We start from the raw sequence: 19607 nt of genomic DNA, 5'->3' as shown, positions 1-19607 counted from the left end.
CCTTGCTTTGATGCGTCACAATAAATCACAAAATCATCATTCCCTTCAGGCAATGACAATATAGGTGCCGTAGTTAGCTTTTTCTTCAATAACTGAAACGCTTTCTCTTGTTCATCATTCCATTCAAATTTCTTCCCTTTATGCGTTAATGCAGTCAAGGGTTTTGCTATTCTGGAAAAGTCTTGGATGAACCTTCTGTAGTAACCAGCTAGTCCTAAAAACTGGCGTATGTGTTTCGGAGTTTTCGGGGTTTCCCACTTTTCAACAGTTTCTATCTTTGCCGGATCCACCTTAATACCTTTTTTGTTCACTATGTGACCGAGGAATTGAACTTCTTCCAACCAAAATGCACACTTTGAAAATTTAGCGTACAATTCTTCCTTCCTCAATACTTCTAACACCTTTCTCAAATGTTCACCGTGTTCTTGGTCATTCTTTGAGTAAATAAGTATGTCATCAATGAAAACAATGACAAACTTGACAAGGTATGGTCCACACACTCGGTTCATAAGGTCCATGAACACAGCTGGTGCATTAGTTAAACCAAACGGCATGACCATAAACTCGTAATGACCGTAACGTGTTCTGAAAGCAGTCTTTGGAATATCATCTTCTTTCACCCGCATTTGATGATACCCGGAACGTAAGTCAATCTTTGAATAAACAGACGAGCCTTGTAGTTGATCAAATAAGTCGTCAATTCTCGGTAGTGGGTAGCAGTTCTTGATGGTAAGTTTGTTCAACTCTCGGTAGTCGATACACAACCTGAATGTACCATCTTTCTTCTTGACAAACAAAACAGGAGCTCCCCACGGTGATGTGCTTGGTCGAATGAAACCACGCTCTAAAAGTTCTTGTAATTGGCTTTGCAGTTCTTTCATCTCGCTGGGTGCGAGTCTGTAAGGAGCACGAGCTATTGGTGCAGCTCCTGGTACAAGATCTATTTGAAATTCAACGGATCGATGTGGGGGTAATCCCGGTAATTCTTTCGGAAATACATCGGGAAATTCTTTTGCGACGGGAACATCATTGATGCTCTTTTCTTCAGTTTGTACTTTCTCGACGTGTGCTAGAATAGCATAGCAACCTTTTCTTATTAGTTTTTGTGCCTTCAAATTAGTAATAAGATGTAGCTTCATGTTACCCTTTTCTCCGTACACCATTAAGGGTTCTCCTTCTTCTCGTACAATGCGAATTGCATTTTTATAACATACGATCTCTGCTTTCACCTTCTTCAGCCAGTCCATGCCAACTATTACATCAAAACTCCCTAACTCTACTGGTATCAAATCAATCTTAAATATTTCGCTACCCAGTTTAATTTCTCGATTCCGACATATATTATCTGCTGAAATTAATTTACCATTTGCTAATTCGAGTAAAAATTTACTATCCAAAGGCGTCAATGGACAACTTAATTTAGCACAAAAATCTCTACTCATATAGCTTCTATCCGCACCCGAATCAAATAAAACGTAAGCAGATTTATTGTCAATAAGAAACGTACTCGTAACAAGTGTAGTGACCCGAACTTTTCCATGTTTATATATATTAATTGAGATTGATATTTACATGATTAAATGTTTCCAACATGTTAAGCAATCAAACTTTTTAAGACTTGATTAATTGAAATATGTTTCATATAGACAATTGACCACCCAAGTTGACCGGTGATTCACGAACGTTAAAACTTGTAAAAACTATATGATGACATATATATGGTTATATATATAGTTAACATTATATTATGATAATTAAACATATCATTAAGTATATTAACAATGAACTACATATGTAAAAACATGACTACTAACTTAATAATTTTGAAACGAGACATATATGTAACGATTATCATTGTAAAGACATTTAATGTATATATATCATATTAAGAGATATTCATACATGATAATATCATGATAATATAATAATTTAAAATCTCATTTGATATTATAAACATTGGGTTAACAACATTTAACAAGATCGTTAACCTAAAGGTTTCAAAACAACACTTACATGTAACGACTAACGATGACTTAACGACTCAGTTAAAATGTATATACATGTAGTGTTTTAATATGTATTTATACACTTTTGAAAGACTTCAATACACTTATCAAAATACTTCTACTTAACAAAAATGCTTACAATTACATCCTCGTTGAGTTTCATCAACAATTCTACTCGTATGCACCCGTATTCGTACTCGTACAATACACAGCTTTTAGATGTATGTACTATTGGTATATACACTCCAATGATCAGCTCTTAGCAGCCCATGTGAGTCACCTAACACATGTGGGAACCATCATTTGGCAACTAGCATGAAATATCTCATAAAATTACAAAAATATGAGTAATCATTCATGACTTATTTACATAAAAACAAAATAACATATCCTTTATATCTAATCCATACACCAACGACCAAAAACACCTACAAACACTTTCATTCTTCAATTTTCTTCATCTAATTGATCTCTCTCAAGTTCTATCTTCAAGTTCTAAGTGTTCTTCATAAATTCCAAAAGTTCTAGTTTCATAAAATCAAGAATACTTTCAAGTTTGCTAGCTCACTTCCAATCTTGTAAGGTGATCATCCAACCTCAAGAAATCTTTGTTTCTTACAGTAGGTTATCATTCTAATACAAGGTAATAATCATATTCAAACTTTGGTTCAATTTCTATAACTATAACAATCTTATTTCAAGTGATGATCTTACTTGAACTTGTTTTCGTGTCATGATTCTGCTTCAAGAACTTCGAGCCATCCAAGGATCCATTGAAGCTAGATCCATTTTTCTCTTTTCCAGTAGGTTTATCCAAGGAACTTAAGGTAGTAATGATGTTCATAACATCATTCGATTCATACATATAAAGCTATCTTATTCGAAGGTTTAAACTTGTAATCACTAGAACATAGTTTAGTTAATTCTAAACTTGCTCGCAAACAAAAGTTAATCCTTCTAACTTGACTTTTAAAATCAACTAAACACATGTTCTATATCTATATGATATGCTAACTTAATGATTTAAAACCTGGAAACACGAAAAACACCGTAAAACCAGATTTACGCCGTCGTAGTAACACCGCGGGCTGTTTTGGGTTAGTTAATTAAAAACTATGATAAACTTTGATTTTAAAGTTGTTATTCTGAGAAAATGATTTTTTTTATGAACATGAAACTATATCCAAAAATTATGATTAAACTCAAAGTGGAAGTATGTTTTCTAAAATGGTAATCTAGACGTCGTTCTTTCGACTGAAATGACTACCTTTACAAAAACGACTTGTAACTTATTTTTCCGACTATAAACCTATACTTTTCTGTTTAGATTCATAAAATAGAGTTCGATATGAAACCATAGCAATTTGATTCACTCAAAACGGATTTAAAATGAAGAAGTTATGGGTAAAACAAGATTGGATAATTTTTCTCATTTTAGCTACGTGAAAATTGGTAACAAATCTATTCCAACCATAACTTAATCAACTTGTATTGTATATTATGTAATCTTGAGATACCATAGACACGTATACAATGTTTCGACCTATCATGTCGACACATCTATATATATTTCGGAACAACCATAGACACTCTATATGTGAATGTTGGAGTTAGCTATACAGGGTTGAGGTTGATTCCAAAATATATATAGTTTGAGTTGTGATCAATACTGAGATACGTATACACTGGGTCGTGGATTGATTCAAGATAATATTTATCGATTTATTTCTGTACATCTAACTGTTGACAACTAGTTGTAGGTTACTAACGAGGACAGCTGACTTAATAAACTTAAAACATCAAAATATATTAAAAGTGTTGTAAATATATTTTGAACATACTTTGATATATATGTATATATTGTTATAGGTTCGTGAATCAACCAGTGGCCAAGTCTTACTTCCCGACGAAGTAAAAATCTGTGAAAGTGAGTTATAGTCCCACTTTTAAAATCTAATATTTTTGGGATGAGAATACATGCAGGTTTTATAAATGATTTACAAAATAGACACAAGTACGTGAAACTACATTCTATGGTTGAATTATCGAAATCGAATATGCCCCTTTTTATTAAGTCTGGTAATCTAAGAATTAGGGAACAGACACCCTAATTGACGCGAATCCTAAAGATAGATCTATTGGGCCTAACAAACCCCATCCAAAGTACCGGATGCTTTAGTACTTCGAAATTTATATCATATCCGAAGGGTGTCCCAGAATGATGGGGATATTCTTATATATGCATCTTGTTAATGTCGGTTACCAGGTGTTCACCATATGAATGATTTTTATCTCTATGTATGGGATGTGTATTGAAATATGAAATCTTGTGGTCTATTGTTACGATTTGATATATATAGGTTAAACCTATAACTCACCAACATTTTTGTTGACGTTTAAAGCATGTTTATTCTCAGGTGAATATTAAGAGCTTCCGCTGTTGCATACTAAAATAAGGACAAGATTTGGAGTCCATGTTTGTATGATATTGTGTAAAAACTGCATTCAAGAAACTGATTTCGATGTAACATATTTGTATTGTAAACCATTATGTAATGGTCGTGTGTAAACAGGATATTTTAGATTATCATTATTTGATAATCTACGTAAAGCTTTTTAAACCTTTATTTATGAAATAAAGGTTATGGTTTGTTTTAAAAATGAATGCAGTCTTTGAAAAACGTCTCATATAGAGGTCAAAACCTCGCAACGAAATCAATTAATATGGAACGTTTTTAATCAATAAGAACGGGACATTTCAGTTGGTATCAGAGCGTTGGTCTTAGAGAACCAGAATTTTTCATTAGTGTGTCTTATCGAGTTTGTTAGGATGCATTAGTGAGTCTGGACTTCGACCGTGTTTACTTGAAAAATGATTGCTTAACAAATTTTGTTAGAAACTATATATTTTTAACATGTGAATATTATGTGATATATTAATCTCTTAACGCGTTTGATATTATGTGATAGATGTCTACCTCTAGAACAAGTCCCATTGACTCACCTAATAATAATGAAGAGTCAAATGTAAATTGGAATGATTCGTGGACTGATTCACAAGTTCCCGAAGAGGAACCGGAAGAAGAGTCGGAACCGGAAGAAGAATCGGAACCGGAAGAAGAATCGGAACCGGAAGAAGAAATAGAACCGGTGGGGGAAATAATAAAACGGTTAAGTAAAAGAGAATCCTCAACCAACCGACCAAGGTTAATTATGGTCAATGGTGTTTCCGCCAAGGAAGCAAAATATTGGGAGGATTACCAATTCTCCGATGAATCGGATTCCGACGAGAATTCCGATGATGTTATAGAAATTACCCCAACTGAATTTAAAAAGGCAAAAGAAAATAATAAGGGAAAGGGCATAAAAATAGAGAAATCTAATTCCAACCCCGATGAACTTTATATGTATCGTCAACGCCCGAAGTCCTTAAGTTGTAACAATGACCCGGGAACCTCTAAACCACCAGGTTTTTCTAAACCAATGTGGATAACAACGGCTCGTATTAGGGGAACATCATATATCCCTAGAAACTTGGCAAAACGAACCAAAACTGAACAAGAAGAAACGAGCGAGTCGGAATAAGATAGTTATATTCGTGTGGTGTAATATATGTAATATAGTGTGCTTATGCTTTATGATATATGTAAAAATTGCTTGTATTAATAAGTATTTTTTTTATGAATCTAACTCTTGTCTATTTTACAGTATAAAAACACAAAATGGATAGACAACCCAATATTTTAAGAGACCTACCCGGAGACATGATTGATGAAATCTTGTCTAGAGTCGGCCAGAATTCTTCGGCACAACTATTTAAGGCGAGATCAGTTTGTAAGACATTCGAAGAACGTTCCAAGAATGTCTTGGTTTATAAGAGACTTTCGTTTGAAAGATGGGGGATATCACATTGGGAAACCCATAAGTTACGATGTGTTTACTTTGACGCATATATTGCGGGGAACCCAAATGCTATTTTACGCAACGGGTTAAGAAATTATTTTGACTCAATATATCCGAATATTGGACTTCGTGATTTAGAAAAAGCGGCTAACATGCAACATAAAGAAGCATGTTATGCTTACGGATTAGTAATGTTCGCTTCTCACCAAAGTGAGAACAAGAACATCGGGCTACAACTATTAAACAAAACGTTTCCACAAGTGACGGAGTCGGTAATTGGGGTAAGAAATGAGGTTTTTAGATTATTACGGGACTGTTGGACATTACGTAACCCTCGTCCCTTTGATGACGTTACAACACGCTGTCTTATCAACGGCCATAACGGTTATGTTGCACAAGACCAAGGATGGGAAGTAGTCCTAGTAAAACCAGAATGCATGACTTGTTTCTGGACGTATGAATTACGTGTCTTTATTGCCTTTGCCGAACGACTTGTGTACTAGCTAGAATTGTCTTCACAACTATCTTGTATCAAAGTTATTGTGTGCTATATTTCATGCTTTATGTAAAATAAGCGGTATTGTAAGTTTGTAAAATATTGTATAAAAGTTTGAACGCGAAATATTATTACAATCAGTTTTTCATATAGAATTGTAGTAGTTGAATTGTATATTAGCTACTAAGTATGAACTTAACGGGTAGGTACTACCCGAATTTAAACTTATAAAACGCTAATATGAAGAAAAAGCTTTTATAAATGAGTTCATATTATGCTACGAAATACTATTAACTACTCTTAATATTCTGTATGATTAACTTGTTCCATTTAACTATTTTGAAGGAAATGGCACCGACTACTCAACACACCGTGAATATGAATGAAGAGGAATTCCGTACTTTTCTAGCTTCAAACATAGCCGCAGTACAGGCTGCACTACATACCAACAATAACCTTGGATCTAGCAGTACAGGAAATCATGTAGGATGCACCTACAAAGAATTCACTGCCTGCAAACCTTTGGAATTTGATGGAACCGAAGGACCGATCGGATTGAAACGGTGGACCGAGAAGGTTGAATCGGTGTTTGCCATAAGTAAGTGTACTGAAGAGGACAAAGTGAAGTACGCTACGCATACCTTCGCAGGTTCTGCATTAACATGGTGGAATACCTATCTAGAGCAAGTGGGACAAGATGATGAGTACGCACTACCGTGGTCAGCATTCAAGCACTTGATGAACGAGAAGTACCGTCCCAGAACCGAGGTCAATAAGCTCAAGACAGAACTTAGAGGGTTACGAACCCAAGGATTTGATATTACCACGTACGAAAGACGATTCACAGAATTGTGCCTATTGTGTCCGGGAGCATTCGAAGATGAGGAAGAGAAGATCGACGCGTTTGTGAAAGGATTACCGGAAAGAATCCAAGAAGATATAAGTTCACACGAGCCCGCCTCCATACAACAGGCATGTAGAATGGCTCACAAACTAGTGAACCAGATTGAAGAAAGAATTAAAGAATAGACTGCTGAAGAGGCCAATGTGAAGCAAGTCAAAAGAAAGTGGGAGGAAAATGGTGATAAGAATCACCAATACAACAACAACAGCAATTACAACAATAATCGCAACAATTATCCCAACAATCGCAACATCAATCGCAACTACAACAAACGGCCGAACAACAACAACAACAACAACAGCAACTACAACAATCATCCCAACAACAATAATAACCGCAACAACAACAACAATCAGAAGCAGCTATGCCAAAGGTGTGAAAAGAATCACTCGGGGTTCTGCACCAAATTTTGCAACAAGTGTAAAAGAAATGGTCATAGCGCGGCGAAGTGTGAGGTCTACGGACCAGGGGTTAATAGAACGAAAGGAACAAATGGTGTCGGAACGAGTAATGGCGGAGCAAGTAGTGTCGGAGCAAGTTATGCCAATGTAGTTTGTTATAAATGTGGAAAACCAGGCCACATTATTAGAAATTGCCCGAACCAGGGGAACACGAATGGACAAGGCCGCGGAAGAGTTTTCAATATTAATGCGGCAGAGGCACAGGAAGACCCGGAGCTTGTTACGGGTACGTTTCTTATTGACAATAAATCTGCTTACGTTTTATTTGATTCGGGTGCGGATAGAAGCTATATGAGTAGAGATTTTTGTGCTAAATTAAGTTGTCCATTGACGCCTTTGGATAGTAAATTTTTACTCGAATTAGCAAATGGTAAATTAATTTCAGCAGATAATATATGTCGGAATCGAGAAATTAAACTGGTTAGCGAAACATTTAAGATTGATTTGATACCAGTAGAGTTAGGGAGTTTTGATGTGATAATCGGTATGGACTGGTTGAAAGAAGTGAAAGCAGAGATCGTTTTTTACAAAAATGCAATTCGCATTATACGAGACAAAGGAAAACCCTTAATGGTGTACGGAGAAAAGGGCAACACGAAGCTACATCTTATTAGTAATTTGAAGGCACAAAAACTAATAAAAAAAGGTTGCTATGCTGTTCTAGCACACGTCGAGAAAGTACAAACTGAAGAAAAGAGCATCAATGATGTTCCCATTGCAAAAGAATTTCCCAATGTATTTCCGAAAGAATTACCGGGATTACCCCCACATCGATCCGTTGAATTTCAAATAGATCTTGTACCAGGAGCTGCACCAATAGCTCGTGCTCCTTACAGACTCGCACCCAGCGAGATGAAAGAACTGCAAAGTTAATTACAAGAACTTTTAGAGCGTGGTTTCATTCGACCAAGCACATCACCATGGGGAGCTCCTGTTTTGTTTATCAAGAAGAAAGATGGTACATTCAGGTTGTGTATCGACTACCGAGAGTTGAACAAACTTACCATCAAGAACCGCTACCCACTACCGAGAATCGACGACTTATTTGATCAACTACAAGGCTCGTCTGTTTATTCAAAGATTGACTTACGTTCCGGGTATCATCAAATGCGGGTGAAAGAAGATGATATTCCAAAGACTGCTTTCAGAACACGTTACGGTCATTACGAGTTTATGGTCATGCCGTTTGGTTTAACTAATGCACCAGCTGTGTTCATGGACCTTATGAACCGAGTGTGTGGACCATACCATGACAAGTTTGTCATTGTTTTCATTGATGACATACTTATTTACTCAAAGAATGACCAAGAACACGGTGAACATTTGAGAAAGGTGTTAGAAGTATTGAGGAAGGAAGAATTGTACGCTAAGTTTTCAAAGTGTGCATTTTGGTTGGAAGAAGTTCAATTCCTCGGTCACATAGTGAACAAAGAAGGTATTAAGGTGGATCCGGCAAAGATAGAAACTGTTGAAAAGTGGGAAACCCCGAAAACTCCGAAACACATACGCCAGTTTTTAGGACTAGCTGGTTACTACAGAAGGTTCATCCAAGACTTTTCCAGAATAGCAAAACCCTTGACTGCATTAACGCATAAAGGGAAGAAATTTGAATGGAATGATGAACAAGAGAAAGCGTTTCAGTTATTGAAGAAAAAGCTAACTACGGCACCTATATTGTCATTGCCTGAAGGGAATGATGATTTTGTGATTTATTGTGACGCATCAAAGCAAGGTCTCGGTTGTGTATTAATGCAACGAACGAAGGTGATTGCTTATGCGTCTAGACAATTGAAGATTCATGAACAAAATTATACGACGCATGATTTGGAATTAGGCGCGGTTGTTTTTGCATTAAAGACTTGGAGGCACTACTTATATGGGGTCAAAAGTATTATATATACCAACCACAAAAGTCTTCAACACATATTTAATCAGAAACAACTAAATATGAGGCAGCGTAGGTGGATTGAATTATTGAATGATTACGACTTTGAGATTCGTTACCACCCGGGGAAGGCAAATGTGGTAGCCGATGCCTTGAGCAGGAAGGACAGAGAACCCATTCGAGTAAAATCTATGAATATAATGATTCATAATAACCTTACTACTCAAATAAAGGAGGCGCAACAAGGAGTTTTAAAAGAGGAAAATTTAAAGGATGAAATACCCAAAGGATCGGAGAAGCATCTTAACATTCGGGAAGACGGAACCCGGTATAGGGCTGAAAGGATTTGGGTACCAAAATTTGGAGATATGAGAGAAATGGTACTTAGAGAAGCTCATAAAACCAGATACTCAATACATCCTGGAACGGGGAAGATGTACAAGGATCTCAAGAAACATTTTTGGTGGCCGGGTATGAAAGTCGATGTTGCTAAATACGTGGGAGAATGTTTGACGTGTTCTAAGGTCAAAGCTGAGCATCAGAAACCATCAGGTCTACTTCAACAACCCGAAATCCCGGAATGGAAATGGGAAAACATTACCATGGATTTCATCACTAAATTGCCAAGGACTGCAAGTGGTTTTGATACTATTTGGGTAATAGTTGATCGTCTCACCAAATCAGCACACTTCCTGCCAATAAGAGAAGATGACAAGATGGAGAAGTTAGCACGACTGTATTTGAAGGAAGTCGTCTCCAGACATGGAATACCAATCTCTATTATCTCTGATAGGGATGGCAGATTTATTTCAAGATTCTGGCAGACATTACAGCAAGCATTAGGAACTCGTCTAGACATGAGTACTGCCTATCATCCACAAACTGATGGGCAGAGTGAAAGGACGATACAAACGCTTGAAGACATGCTACGAGCATGTGTTATTGATTTCGGAAACAGTTGGGATCGACATCTACCATTAGCAGAATTTTCCTACAACAACAGCTACCATTCAAGCATTGAGATGGCGCCGTTTGAAGCACTTTATGGTAGAAAGTGCAGGTCTCCGATTTGTTGGAGTGAAGTGGGGGATAGACAGATTACGGGTCCGGAGATTATACAAGAAACTACCGAGAAGATCATCCAAATTCAACAACGGTTGAAAACCGCCCAAAGTCGACAAAAGAGCTACGCTGACATTAAAAGAAAAGATATAGAATTTGAAATTGGAGAGATGGTCATGCTTAAAGTTGCACCTTGGAAAGGCGTTGTTCGATTTGGTAAACGAGGGAAATTAAATCCAAGGTATATTGGACCATTCAAGATTATTGATCGTGTCGGACCAGTAGCTTACCGACTTGAGTTACCTCAACAACTCGCGGCTGTACATAACACTTTCCACGTCTCAAATTTGAAGAAATGTTTTGCTAAAGAAGATCTCACTATTCCGGTAGATGAAATCCAAATCAACGAAAAACTCCAATTCATCGAAGAACCCGTCGAAATAATGGATCGTGAGGTTAAAAGACTTAAGCAAAACAAGATACCAATTGTTAAGGTTCGATGGAATGCTCGTAGAGGACCCGAGTTCACCTGGGAGCGTGAAGATCAGATGAAGAAGAAATACCCGCATCTATTTCCAGAAGATTCGTCAACACCTTCAACAGCTTAAAATTTCGGGACGAAATTTATTTAACGGGTAGGTACTGTAGTGACCCGAACTTTTCCATGTTTATATATATTAATTGAGATTGATATTTACATGATTAAATGTTTCCAACATGTTAAGCAATCAAACTTGTTAAGACTTGATTAATTGAAATATGTTTCATATAGACAATTGACCACCCAAGTTGACCGGTGATTCACGAACGTTAAAACTTGTAAAAACTATATGATGACATATATATGGTTATATATATAGTTAACATTATATTATGATAATTAAACATATCATTAAGTATATTAACAATGAACTACATATGTAAAAACATGACTACTAACTTAATAATTTTGAAACGAGACATATATGTAACGATTATCATTGTAAAGACATTTAATGTATATATATCATATTAAGAGATATTCATACATGATAATATCATGATAATATAATAATTTAAAATCTCATTTGATATTATAAACATTGGGTTAACAACATTTAACAAGATCGTTAACCTAAAGGTTTCAAAACAACACTTACATGTAACGACTAACGATGACTTAACGACTCAGTTAAAATGTATATACATGTAGTGTTTTAATATGTATTTATACACTTTTGAAAGACTTCAATACACTTATCAAAATACTTCTACTTAACAAAAATGCTTACAATTACATCCTCGTTGAGTTTCATCAACAATTCTACTCGTATGCACCCGTATTCGTACTCGTACAATACACAGCTTTTAGATGTATGTACTATTGGTATATACACTCCAATGATCAGCTCTTAGCAGCCCATGTGAGTCACCTAACACATGTGGGAACCATCATTTGGCAACTAGCATGAAATATCTCATAAAATTACAAAAATATGAGTAATCATTCATGACTTATTTACATAAAAACAAAATAACATATCCTTTATATCTAATCCATACACCAACGACCAAAAACACCTACAAACACTTTCATTCTTCAATTTTCTTCATCTAATTGATCTCTCTCAAGTTCTATCTTCAAGTTCTAAGTGTTCTTCATAAATTCCAAAAGTTCTAGTTTCATAAAATCAAGAATACTTTCAAGTTTGCTAGCTCACTTCCAATCTTGTAAGGTGATCATCCAACCTCAAGAAATCTTTGTTTCTTACAGTAGGTTATCATTCTAATACAAGGTAATAATCATATTCAAACTTTGGTTCAATTTCTATAACTATAACAATCTTATTTCAAGTGATGATCTTACTTGAACTTGTTTTCGTGTCATGATTCTGCTTCAAGAACTTCGAGCCATCCAAGGATCCATTGAAGCTAGATCCATTTTTCTCTTTTCCAGTAGGTTTATCCAAGGAACTTAAGGTAGTAATGATGTTCATAACATCATTCGATTCATACATATAAAGCTATCTTATTCGAAGGTTTAAACTTGTAATCACTAGAACATAGTTTAGTTAATTCTAAACTTGCTCGCAAACAAAAGTTAATCCTTCTAACTTGACTTTTAAAATCAACTAAACACATGTTCTATATCTATATGATATGCTAACTTAATGATTTAAAACCTGGAAACACGAAAAACACCGTAAAACCAGATTTACGCCGTCGTAGTAACACCGCGGGCTGTTTTGGGTTAGTTAATTAAAAACTATGATAAACTTTGATTTTAAAGTTGTTATTCTGAGAAAATGATTTTTTTTATGAACATGAAACTATATCCAAAAATTATGATTAAACTCAAAGTGGAAGTATGTTTTCTAAAATGGTAATCTAGACGTCGTTCTTTCGACTGAAATGACTACCTTTACAAAAACGACTTGTAACTTATTTTTCCGACTATAAACCTATACTTTTCTGTTTAGATTCATAAAATAGAGTTCGATATGAAACCATAGCAATTTGATTCACTCAAAACGGATTTAAAATGAAGAAGTTATGGGTAAAACAAGATTGGATAATTTTTCTCATTTTAGCTACGTGAAAATTGGTAACAAATCTATTCCAACCATAACTTAATCAACTTGTATTGTATATTATGTAATCTTGAGATACCATAGACACGTATACAATGTTTCAACCTATCATGTCGACACATCTATATATATTTCGGAACAACCATAGACACTCTATATGTGAATGTTGGAGTTAGCTATACAGGGTTGAGGTTGATTCCAAAATATATATAGTTTGAGTTGTGATCAATACTGAGATACGTATACACTGGGTCGTGGATTGATTCAAGATAATATTTATCGATTTATTTCTGTACATCTAACTGTTGACAACTAGTTGTAGGTTACTAACGAGGACAGCTGACTTAATAAACTTAAAACATCAAAATATATTAAAAGTGTTGTAAATATATTTTGAACATACTTTGATATATATGTATATATTGTTATAGGTTCGTGAATCAACCAGTGGCCAAGTCTTACTTCCCGACGAAGTAAAAATCTGTGAAAGTGAGTTATAGTCCCACTTTTAAAATCTAATATTTTTGGGATGAGAATACATGCAGGTTTTATAAATGATTTACAAAATAGACACAAGTACGTGAAACTACATTCTATGGTTGAATTATCGAAATCGAATATGCCCCTTTTTATTAAGTCTGGTAATCTAAGAATTAGGGAACAGACACCCTAATTGACGCGAATCCTAAAGATAGATCTATTGGGCCTAACAAACCCCATCCAAAGTACCGGATGCTTTAGTACTTCGAAATTTATATCATATCCGAAGGGTGTCCCAGAATGATGGGGATATTCTTATATATGCATCTTGTTAATGTCGGTTACCAGGTGTTCACCATATGAATGATTTTTATCTCTATGTATGGGATGTGTATTGAAATATGAAATCTTGTGGTCTATTGTTACGATTTGATATATATAGGTTAAACCTATAACTCACCAACATTTTTGTTGACGTTTAAAGCATGTTTATTCTCAGGTGAATATTAAGAGCTTCCGCTGTTGCATACTAAAATAAGGACAAGATTTGGAGTCCATGTTTGTATGATATTGTGTAAAAACTGCATTCAAGAAACTGATTTCGATGTAACATATTTGTATTGTAAACCATTATGTAATGGTCGTGTGTAAACAGGATATTTTAGATTATCATTATTTGATAATCTACGTAAAGCTTTTTAAACCTTTATTTATGAAATAAAGGTTATGGTTTGTTTTAAAAATGAATGCAGTCTTTGAAAAACGTCTCATATAGAGGTCAAAACCTCGCAACGAAATCAATTAATATGGAACGTTTTTAATCAATAAGAACGGGACATTTCAACAAGCTCCGGGTCTTCCTGTGCCTCTGCCGCATTAATATTGAAAACTCTTCCGCGGCCTTGTCCATTCGTGTTCTCCTGGTTTGGGCAATTTCTAATAATGTGGCCCGGTTTTCCACATTTATAACAAACTACATTGGCATAACTTGCTCCGACACTACTTGCTCCGCCAATACTCATTCCGACACCATTTGTTCCTTTTGTTCTATTAACCCCTGGTCTGTAGACCTCACACTTCGCCACGCTATGACCATTTCTTTTACACTTGTTGCAAAATTTGGTGCAGAACCCCGAGTGATACTTTTCACACCTTTGGCATAGCTGCTTCTGATTGTTGTTGTTGTTTCGGTTATTATTGTTGTTGGGATGATTGTTGTAGTTGCTGCTGCTGTTGTTGTTGTTGTTGTTGTTGTTGTTGTTGGGCCGTTTGTTGTAGTTGCGATTGATGTTGCGATTGTTGGGATAATTGTTGCGATTATTGTTGTAATTGCTGTTGTTGTTGTATTGGTGATTCTTATCACCGTTTTCCTCCCACTTTCTTTTGACTTGCTTCACATTGGCCTCTTCAACCGTCTGTTCTTTAACTCTTTCCTCAATATGGTTCACTAGTTTGTGAGCCATTCTACATGCCTGTTGTATGGAGGCGGGCTCATATGAACTTATATCTTCTTGGATTCGTTCCGGTAATCCTTTCACAAACGCGTCGATCTTCTCTTCCTCATCTTCGAATGCTCCTGGACACAATAGGCACAATTCTGTGAATCGTCTTTCGTACGTGGTAATATCAAATCCTTGGGTTCGTAACCCTCTAAGTTCTGTTTTGAGCTTATTGACCTCGGTTCTGGGACGGTACTTCTCGTTCATCAAGTGCTTGAATGCTGACCACGGTAGTGCGTACGCATCGTCTTGTCCCACTTGCTCTAGATAGGTATTCCACCATGTTAACGCAGAACCTGTGAAGGTATGCGTAGCGTACTTCACTTTGTCCTCTTCAGTACACTTACTTATGGCAAACACCGATTCGACCTTCTCGGTCCACCGTTTCAATCCGATCGGTCCTTCGGTTCCATCAAATTCCAAAGGTTTGCAGGCAGTGAATTCTTTGTAGGTGCATCCTACACGATTTCCTGTACTGCTAGATCCAAGGTTATTGTTGGTATGTAGCGCAGCCTGTACTGCGGCTATGTTTGAAGCTAGAAAAGTACGGAATTCCTCTTCATTCATATTCACGGTGTGTCGAGTAGTAGGTGCCATTTCCTTCAAAATAGTCAAATGGAATAAGTTAATCATACAGAATATTAAGAGTAGTTAATAGTATTTCGTAGCATAATATGAACTCATTTATAAAAGCTTTTTCTCAATATTAGCGTTTTATAAGTTTAAATTCGGGTAGTACCTACCCGTTAAGTTCATACTTAGTAGCTAATATACAATTCAACTACTACAATTCTATATGAAAAACTGATTATAATAATATTTCGCGTTCAAACTTTTACACAATATTTTACAAACTTACAATACCGCTTTTTTTACATATAGTATGAAATATAGCACACAATAAATTTGATACAAGATGGTTGTGAAGATAATTCTAGCTAGTACACAAGTCGTTCAGCAAAGGCAATAAAGACACGTAATTCATACGTCCAGAAACAAGTCATGCATTCTGGTTTTACTAGGATTACTTCTCATCCTTGGTCTTGTGGAACATAACTGTTATGGCCGTTGATAAGACATCGTGTTGTAACGTCGTCAAAGGGACGAGGGTTACGTAATGTCCAACTGTGACAACCCGGAAATTTCCAACCAAATTTAAACTTTAATCTTTATATGTTTCCGACACAATAAGCAATATTTGTTAAGTTAAATTTCAAGAATTTTAAACTATGTTCATACATTCATTCAACCTCGACCAAGTTCCAACGATTCACGAACCATTAAACGAATATGATTATATATGTATATGTGTATATATATTATAACTTGAAACGTAAATAAAATATTAGATTAAATACTTTATATGATTGTATCTGTTTCAAAATGTTTATCAATGGAATTAGAAGATAAGATCAAATGATTGAATTATCAGATATATTAAATTATGATTACAAGTCTCTGTTGAAAGGCCCACGTTGATTTGAGAAATCTTTCTATTTTAACAATATTCGGAAAATGGTAAAGTAATTTATAAATAAGAACAAATTGTCAATCATTGAGAACTAGACAAAGGATAGTGGAAGATTGAATCTCATAAAGACTCGATTGATCTATTTAGTTTCAAACGTACAAAAACGTTTTCAGTTTAAAAAGAACTTTATTATTAAAACGTATATAACTTTTATAAATATCTAGAACCACTTTTGACAACTCATTACTTAACTAGTATGATAAAGATAACGATATTTATATTTTATTTTATTAAATATATATAACGATTTAAATTAATATTATATATATTTATACGCGTATAATACGTACATAGTTTTATACTTTTACTATACTTAAACTTTACCTTTACTTTATTTTTACTTTACTTTAACTTTAATAATTCACTTTAATAATTCATACTTTAATAATTCACTTTAATAATTCATACTTTAATAATTCACTTTAATAATTCATACTTTAATAATTCACTTTAATAATTCATACTTTAATAATTCACTTTAATAATTCAAAAATCTATTATAAATAGAATTCAATAGGTTTCATTATTTCATAGAAACTTGAAAATATTTTTCTCTAAACTCTCTCAATCGATTTACATATATATATTTACTCCGTATTATTTCAAGATATTATTAGTATACAGAAAATATTACGACGGAGTGTTGTCCGAGTGATTTCGAAATTGTTTTTCGAGTAGGATAGGATTAAGGAAATTATGGGTTATAGCTATGGAGGTGATTGAGTATGGTTCATGGGTATGCTCGTGAGGTCAATATAGTGTTTATCATTTCCGTTGCGTCTACGTACCTTTCCTGCAATATTGAATCTCAATATTGATACGTGAGTACTCATAATTTAACTTTTACATACTAATAGTGTATCCCAGACTAGTGCTCGAGTATTTAGGATTATGCATGCTTGTACTTTTGATATTGCCCTTAGACAGGTTAGGTTGAATCTTGAATTAGTTACACTTGCGGTTGAGATAAGGTATAAGATATGCATGTCCTTGGAAAGCTAGCGAAAAATTAAGAACTTTTTCTTTAGATATCGAATGGTTTCGTTGAACGGATTAGAAGTTATAATCAATTGAATTTTCGATATTTTTATTAAAAATGATTATTATTATCGTCGTTTTTATCGTCGTTCTAGTTTTATCTTATTATTATCATTATTATTATCTTTATCAATAAAAGGGATTTATCATTAAAAATTGTTTTTTTTATTACTATCGTTATTATCGTTAAAGTTATAATTAGTATTATTATTATTATTATTATTATCCAATTTTCATTATTATTATTATTATTATTATTATTATTATTATTATTATTATTATTATTATTATTATTATTATTAGTATTATTATTATTATTATCATTATTAATATATATATATATATATATCATTATTTAAAAATGGTTATTGTTATTGTTATTATTATTTTTACTATATTATTATTAAGATAATTATTAGTATTATCGTTAATAATATTATAGTAACTATCATTATTAATATTAGTGTAATTAAAACAAATAATTGTAACACCTAAATATTTTGATTACTATTATTATCATTATTATGAACACGATATAAAAGACGATTAAAAGCTATTAAACGAAACGATTAGGAAATAATGAGTAAGAGTATCATGATGAAATTAAAATATTATAAGATATTAATTTAGATAAAATTATCGTTCTTATTATTTTTATCATTACTATTATTATTAAAAGTATCGTTAGTATTAAAACTATCATTTTAACAAAAATTATCATTTTAATAGAAATGTCATTGTTACTATAAAATATCATTATTATTATTATTTTAAATAGAATTATTATTTTAAAGATAATATTAAAAATTATCGTAAATATTAAAGTTATCATAATTAGAATTATCGTTTTATCATAATGTCATCTTAGTAATTATAAATATTGATATTTTTATAATAATAATTATTATTACAAAATAATACAACTTTTACTTACTATCATTATAGATATTATTTTATCAAATAAATATGTGATACAAACATATTTTACTACGTGTAATAACTTACTTTAATAATACCTATCATATTATCTTTATGATATTAAATGAACCCTATAAATTTTATTACTTAATATATATAAAAGTATATTTTATTATATAAATTTAATATAAAATTTTATTTATTAATAAATAAATTATATTATTTACTCTAATAAATCTTTTAAAAATATTTAAAAATATAAAATGACGATATTTAAACTATATATTAATCATGTATAGATTTTTGGAAATTATTTTGAGTCAAATTTACTTTTGTTGACTTTTGCATATTAGTCTCGAGCATTAGGATTGTGGTACACTATGACTTGACCTAATTTGTTAGACAAATATCGACCAACATATAAATATATATAATTAATTTAGGTTCGTGAATCCGAGGCCAACCTTGCACTTGTTCAATGACGTTATATGTATTTTTACTACGAAATACAGTATGGTGAGTTCATTTGAATCCCTTTTACTCTTTAAATTTTTGGGACTGAGAATACATGCAAATGCTTTATTAACTGTTTTACAATAATTATATGCGTGAGTTTCATTAATCCCTTTTTAAATGCTTTTGTAATATATATTTTTGGGACTGAGAATACATGCGCTGCTTTTATAAATGCTTTACGAAATAGACACAAGTAATCGAAACTACATTCTATGGTTGGATTATCTAATCGAATATGCCCTTTTTATTAAGTCTGGTAATCTAAGAATTAGAGAACAGACACCCTAATTGACGCGAATCCTAAAGATAGATCTATCGGGCCCAACAAGCCCCATCCA

The sequence above is a fragment of the Rutidosis leptorrhynchoides genome, chromosome 4, assembly GCF_046630445.1.
Source record: "Rutidosis leptorrhynchoides isolate AG116_Rl617_1_P2 chromosome 4, CSIRO_AGI_Rlap_v1, whole genome shotgun sequence".
NCBI classification, from domain to species: Eukaryota; Viridiplantae; Streptophyta; class Magnoliopsida; order Asterales; family Asteraceae; genus Rutidosis; species Rutidosis leptorrhynchoides.
Note: the sequence above shows the minus strand (reverse complement) of the source record.